This window comes from Eptesicus fuscus, chromosome 5, assembly GCF_027574615.1.
Source record: "Eptesicus fuscus isolate TK198812 chromosome 5, DD_ASM_mEF_20220401, whole genome shotgun sequence".
Classification (NCBI taxonomy): domain Eukaryota; kingdom Metazoa; phylum Chordata; class Mammalia; order Chiroptera; family Vespertilionidae; genus Eptesicus; species Eptesicus fuscus.
Window position 1 is genome coordinate 65556037 of NC_072477.1, and position 7487 is coordinate 65563523.

Genomic DNA, 7487 nt, shown 5'->3' on the forward strand with positions numbered 1-7487 from the left:
TGGTTGAACTCCAGGTGGAGGGGACAATTTGCATATTAGCCTTTTATTATATAGGATATCCAGCCACAGTCCTGGGGGCTCCACATGTGAGCAAGTAGTCTCTTATAACAGAGACAGGTCATCTTCTAATAACTATTTCTTTTTATTTCTTTTTTATTTTTATATTTCAGAGAGGGAGAGAGAAACATTGGCGTGACAGAGAAACATCGATCACTGCTTCCCGTATGCGCCCCTGCAACCTAGACATGTGCCATGACCAGGAATCGAATCCTCAGCCTTTTGGTGTACGGGAGGACAATCCATCCAACTGAGCCACCGGCCAACGCTCTAATTACCTTTTCTAATCAGAGCTAAATGTTATGCATCTACGTGTGTAAGTAAATAATATACTGAGGGTCATCTCATGCCATTTGACCTTATGATACCTGCATGTCTTTTCAAGAAAGTTCTATATAGTCCCAAAGTCCCACCAAGCCTCTGTCTCTCCGAACAGAACAAAAAGATACCTACAGGTTCTCAAAATCTGTTTTCCCCATTACTTTTGCTTCTTGAACAGGCTCCAACCCTCTTCTTGAGTCTTTACATCATATTTCATTCCCTTTTTGTCACTGCTTAGCTATGTAGATTTTGGTCCTTGTATTTCTACCAGAGATCAGCTCTTCTTTTCTCCTGTTACTTCTCCTGTTCTTCTCTCCTATTGGTTTAGAGTTATCTCACCACAATGATACAGAAGGCTGTCCTTGCTACTCCCTTATTTACTTCTATAGTGTTTTCAAGGTCATCCCCCTGCACACACACATACACACTCAGTATTTACATGGGGTCCAGATGCCCTGGGCCCAAGTAGACTCCTTCTAAATAGACATGCAGAGCCTGAATCCATAGCTCTTGGGTAGTTTGACCCTAAAGTACCTGCTAAACTGAATGAAGGGAGAGCAAAGCTGTGAGTGGTGAATGTGCAAGGTGGATCACTCACCATAGAACAGAAAACACGGAGAATACAGACTCCGTGTTAATCCCAGTGACCCAACACTTGTTTTCTAAGTTCTCATAAACATTTCCTGCTGCCTAGGAGATAGGGAAGTTCTGAAAACATACTAATGGCACCCTCTCTGACCATCACACTGAGAAACAGGAAGCTTGTGTGTTGGGGAAAGCAACTTATTTCATTGTAAGCTATAGCCATCACAATTAATACTTGTGTTGTAATTTGCAATATGCACATCACTTTTATAAATGTAAGCTGATTTGATCTCTTCAGCATTCTAGTAAAAAAGTCCCCCAAAAGTGTCCTTATTTCCATTTTATAGATGCAGAACATTCAGAAAGGTTTAGTGACGTATCCAGAATCAAGCAGGCCGAAAGTGGACACAAAGCTGAGTGAAAAAAAGGGAAAATCCAAGAAAGAAAGAGATAAGTGAATTATCTTCAGAGAACTGTTGGCATCTTAATACTACGATGTAGGGGGCCCTCTGTCAATTCAGGGACAGGGGAGTGCAACAAAGACACTCAGCTCTACTAGTCTCCCCAACTCTGAACGCTGAGACCCAGGTGCAGAGGAAACCTGGGGCGTTGGCCCACAGCTCTACCCAAAGGGGACTGTGCGAACACTGGGCTTTATCCTCAGTTCGAACTTCCAGCTTCCTTCCTTCCTTATGCATATTTGCCAGTGACTATAAAAAACGGAACTGGAGTTAATACTGCATAAGGAGAACCCTGCCTTTCTGCCTTTCCCTCACATCCTCACACTTCTCCTGATTTTGTTTTTTAACCCTCACTCTAGGATATTTTTTCCATTAATTTTTTAGAGAGAATGGAAGGGAGGCAGGAGGGGGAGAGAGAGAAAGAAACATCAATGTGAGAGGGACACATTGATTGTTTGCCTCCCACACACCCTGAACTGGGGCCGGGGATCAAACCTGCAACCCAGATATGTGCCCTTGACTGAGAATTGAACTCAAGACCCTTCAGTGTACAGGCCAATGCTCCAACCACTGAAAAAAAAAAAAAAAAACCGGCCAGGGGCACAGTCCTAATTTTTTCTGCTCCTCCTGCTGTTCACCAATTTCTCCTGCCTCAGCATCACTCACTTCCTCTCCATTTTTTGCATGAGTCTTTCTCTCCCCAGTCCTCCTCCTCACTGTTTTCCTCCAAGCTCCTGGAGGAACGGAACAGCTCCCCTGTAAGGAGTCTGTGAAACACAGGAACAGGCTGTTGTTGACTGACCTGGCGTGTGGAAGACAGCGCAGGAAACCACACTGATATCCTAGGGCCGGTCAACCTGGGCCGGGCTGGAGTTTCCCTTCTGTTCTATTGGCAGCAACTCTAGGGAGTCCAGATGGTCCTTGAAAAAAAAATCCCTGGCCCAAGGATATAAAGGCAGAGTTGATTTTTAAGACCCTAGAAATATTAAATTACTGTTTATGCACTTTGGAATCGGGTTGAATCTAGGAACCCTGATAGCTGGAATGTGACCTAAACCTAGAGGGAGTACAATGTGGCCTCATCCAAGGGTCATTAAGCCCTGAACATAGTCAGGTACTCCCTGGGACAGTGCCGGTGGGAGGAACATCAGTGCTGAGACTGAAGACTGGGAACGACATAGGCCGCTCCTTGGAGCTGGGAAGAGGACAGCTTAGAAACTTGCACCCCAAAGGAATATGGTTCAGGGGGAGCTCTTCCACTCCCCAGGACTTGAGGAGGGAACAGTGCTGGGTTGAGCACATCCTCCACACATTTCTACTTCTGCATGGTCCCGAATTCAGCATCACAGAGGTGAGCACATGCACACATCTCCTCCTTGTGAAGAAAGATGCCCCTTCTGGTGTTGGGAGCTGATTATATTCTGGTTTCACATTTGTTTATACACACACACACAATAAAAGGGTAATATGTTAATTAGACCAAACAACTTCCGAAAGACTTTCTGGACAAAGCCATGGTGGCGGGGCTGAGGCAGAGGCAGTTATGGGCGATCAGGCCGGCAGGGGAAAGCAGTTAGGGGGATCAGGACAGCAGGGGAGAGCAGTTAGGGAGATCAGGTCAGCAGGCAGGTGAGCGGTTAGGAGCCAGTGGTCCCAGATTGCGAGAGGGATCTCCAACTGCTGGTTTAGGCCCGATCACTGGGGGATCGGGCCTAAACTGGCAGTCAGACATCCCCCAAGGGTTCCCCGATTGGAGAGGTTGCAGGTTGGGCTGAGGGACGCCCCCCTCCGTGCACGAATTTCATGCACTGGGCCACTAGTGTGTGTGTGTGTGTGTGTGTGTGTGTGTGTGTGTGTGTGTGTATTATATGTTTGTTGTTGTTAATCCTCACCCAAGGATATTTTATTTTTCCATTGATTTTTAGAGAGAGTGGACGGGGGAGAAAAAGACAAACACCGATGTGAGAGAGACACATCGATTGGTTGCCTCCTGCATGCCGCACCCCAACCTGGGCCAGGGAACCTGCAACCAAGGTATGTGCCCTTGACTGGAATAGAACCCGGGACCTTTCAGTACCCAGGCCAATGCTCTATCCACTGAGCCAAACTGGCTAGGGAAATGTTTTAAATATGATAAAAGGTGACAGTGTGGCCCTGTGGAGTCCACGTTCCCCTTCCTCATCCCGATCTGAGTGGACATTTGCGGCTAAGAAAGGGGGTTGTAGCAGTGAACGGGCAGGATCGGGGCCATGAGTCAGACCTGAGTTGTTGAGCCAGACTTGGGTTGGAGCAGAGGAACTGCCTGAGCAGCTAAGACGAAGAGAATTTAAAAGACAAACAGTGCTTTCCTTTCCGTCTGGCCGCAGGCATCAGTTAAACCAAGATGGGCACTTACAAGTACCTCCAGGAGCTACGGAGGAAGAAGCAGTCCGTGTAGGGCGCTTCCTTCTCAGGGTGCGCTGCTGGCAGTACCGCCAGCTCTCTGCGCTCCACGGGCCCCTCCCCTCCCCCTCCCACCTCTCAGCCCTACAAAACGCAGGCTGGGCTACAAGGCCAAGCAAGGTTATGTCATATATCGGATTCGTGTGCGCCGTGGTGGCCGCAAACGCCCTGTTCCTCAGGGTGCGACCTATGGCAAGCCTGTCCGTCACGGTGGTAACCAGCTAAGTTTGCCCAAAGTCTTCAGTCTGCTGCTGAGGAGCGAGCTGGACACCACTGAGGCTCTGAGAGTCCTGAATTCTTACTGGGTTGGTAAAGATTCCACGTGCAAATTCTTTGAGGTTATCCTCATTGATCCATTCCATAAGGCTATCAGTACAAGCACAGGGAGATGCGAGGGCTGACATCTGTGGGCGCTAGAGCCATGGCCTTGGGAAGGGCCACAAGTTCCACCACACTATTGGTGGTTCTCGCTGTGCAGCTTGGAGAAGGTGCAATACTTTTCAGCTCCACCGTTACTGTTAATATAAGTAAAGTTTGTAAAATTCTTACCTAACAAACAATTTAGGACAGTCAAAAAAAAAAAAAAAAGACAAACAGTGCCCTAGTTGGTGTGGCTCAGTTGGTTGGAGCATCATCCCATAAACTGAAAGGTCATAGGGTCGATTCCCAGTCAGGGCACATACCCAGGTTGTGGGTTTGATCACCAGTTGGGGAGTACACAGGAGGCAGCCAATCAATGTTTCTCACATTGACATATGTTTTTTTTAATTCTTTATTGTTTAAAGTTTTACATATGTCTCTTTTTTCCCCCCATTGACCTCTCCCCACCCACTTCTGGCCCCCAGCACATGCCCCCACCCCCCTATTGTCTGTGTCCATTGGTCATGCCCATATGCATGGATACAAGTCCTTTGGTTGATCTCCTACCCACCCTCATTGATATTTGTTGATGTTCTCTCTCTCTCTCTCTCGCTCTCTCTCCTCTTCCTCTACCTAATATCAATATACCAATATACATATCCTTGGGTGAGGATTTTTAAAATATTAAAATAAAAATAACAAAATCTATTTAAAAAAAAAAAGACAAACAGTAAGAACAGCTTTTTCACTCAACTGATAATCCTATCTAATAAAGAGTGAATATGCTAATTGACCATCACTCTGTCACAAAGATGGCTGCATCCACAGCTGAGGCCAAGTTCCCTTAAGGAGCCTTAATGAGCAATCAGCAGGGACCTGAGGCTACGCCCTCCCCCGCCCCCGTGGGGCTTGACAGGGGACCTCAGGCCACACCCCCACCCCAGTGCCAGGCCAGGGGACCTGAGGCCATGCCCCCCCCCCCCCCCCCCCCGCAGCAGGGCTTGACAGGAGACCTCAAGGTGCGCTTCCCATCCTGGTGCTGGGCTTGGGGACCTCAGGCTGCTCCCCGCACCCCAGCGCCAGGCCGGGGGACCTCAGGCCGCACCCTCCACCAGGTGGGGCTTGACAGGGGACCTCAAGGTGCACCCCCAGTGCTGGGTCGGGGGAACTCAGGCCATGCCCCTGCCCAGCAGGGCTTGATGAGGGACGTGAGGCTGCGCCCCCCCCCCCCGCCTGGCGGGGCTTGATGGGGGACCTCAGGCCATGCCCCCCACCTGGCAGGGCTTGACAGGGGATCTCAGGCTATGTCCCCCACCTGGCAGGGCTTGACGGAGGACCTCAAGGCACGCCCCCCATCCTGGCCCCCGGCCAGGGGACCTGAGACTACGTCCCTGCCCGACAGTGCTTGACAAGGGTGGAACTGGCTGGGTCTGGATCTAGCCCAATGGGAGGGGGCGGCCGGGTCTGGGTCTCACGTGATTTTGAGATTCATGTGGGTGGGTGGGGACTTGACTCTGGGTCCTGTGGTGAGCCCCAGACTCTGACAGGAGGAAGGTTTTCATATACATTTTACTAATTTTCTTTCATCTCTGACACTTCTATTATAGAGAAAGGGCAAATAACAATACTAAATTATTTTCTCTAATTAACCCCCTTTTAATGTGCACGAATTTCATGCACCGGGTCATTAGTGAGATTATAAGTATCTGGGATCCCTAAAGGCAAACATGGTAAGGGCATGGGCAAAATGGCAACCATCTTGATAGCAGGAACTTCTAGAGAAAATAAACACTGATAGGGTTAGAACAAGCCAGTAGAGAAATATGACTTCTTCATCCAAATTACTCCAAGAATTTGCCTGGAGATCATAAAGAAGGCAGAACCAGCCCAGATTCACAGAGCTAAGAAGGAACCTAGAGATCATCTAGAGTATTTTTTTTTCCTGACTGGGATCTACTGGCGTAGGGGGGCTGCAAACAGGGTGTTTCAAGCCAGAGCGGTAACAGATAGGGTCCAGTAAAGGAAGTTCTGATCCTGACAACCCTAGCAAAGGACAAAGGAGGCTTCTGACTTCTGCAAGACCAGAATCCTGAAGCCAAAGGAATTCACTTACTGAAGTCCAAGATAAGACAGAGCAAGCATAGTCCCTAACTCTGGGACGCAGAACCCTGCCCAAAGCAAAATAAGAACGGCTGGATCCCAAGCAGGACAGGAGAATTCGTTAACATCCATGAGGGAAAACTAGCTAACAGAACCTGTTCTTCCCAGGACTAGAGGTGACATAAAAAAGAACAGAAGAGAATAAACACACAGCTGGGCTCAGTCTTCCTGGGAGATTTGCATGCTCTGGGAAAGCTCTGTCCACAGAAAAAAGGTCAACAGCATGGACATAGTCATGGGATAAGAGTTAGAACAGCCCTAACCGGTTTGGTTCAGTGGATAGAGCGTCGGCCTGCAGACTCAAGAGTCCCAGGTTCGATTCCGGTCAAGGGCATGTACTGTGGTTGCGGGCACATACCCTGTGGGGAGTGTGCAGGAGGCAGCTGATCGATGTTTCTCTCTCATCGATGTTTCTAGCTCTCTATCCCTCTCCCTTCCTCTCTGTGGAAAATCAATAAAATATATATTTTTAAAAAGAGTTAGAACAAGCTCTAAATAAGAATATCTATTTTAATTCAGAATTTCCTCTGTGTATCTCTACGTGTGTACTCCTCCCTTCTGCTCATACAGCATGTGTATTAAAACTGATTCTCATCGCTTCTCGGCCGTTTGGCTAAGATCAAGTGTAGTATCTGTTCTTGTCAGTTTGATATCGGATACGTCCTCTGTCCGAGGACAATCTATTGAGTGGATTTTTGAGACTGGGAGATGGAATAGGAGCTTGCTCCGTCCACTCCACGCATCGACCTGGTATTGCAGTACCTCCAGGAACGGTGCACCAAAAAAAAAAAAAAAAAAACCCCACAGTGATTCTCAAAGGTGTGGAAGGTGGGGAAAAGGCATAACAGATTCCCTGGGTAGTCAAGAAAGAAGGGGGTAGTGAGCCTTTATAGTTTGTAAGATTGCCCAGCTGACTCTGATGTGTCCCCCCGCTGCCTCTTTGAGAACCACTACTCAAGAAGCTACCTGGGCCCTAGCTGGGTAGCTCAGTTGGTTAGAGCACTGATACAACCTTGTCCTGATACTCCAAGGTTGTGGGATTGATCCCCAGTCAGGTCCAATCTGGAATTATCCCAAACTCTTTGTCTTCATTCACTCAGG

At 48.3% G+C, this 7487-nt stretch overlaps 1 non-coding gene and 1 pseudogene across 1 annotated transcript; both read left to right on the plus strand.

Moving 5' to 3' along the window:
* The first annotated feature begins 3807 nt into the window (after positions 1 to 3807).
* LOC103287514 (60S ribosomal protein L15-like) lies at positions 3808 to 4388 on the plus strand (annotated as a pseudogene).
* Positions 4389 to 6979: 2591 nt separating this feature from the next.
* LOC129149219 (U2 spliceosomal RNA) lies at positions 6980 to 7170 on the plus strand. Its single transcript, XR_008556210.1, has one exon. It is a non-coding gene; the product is annotated as a U2 spliceosomal RNA (small nuclear RNA).
* Positions 7171 to 7487: the final 317 nt, after the last annotated feature.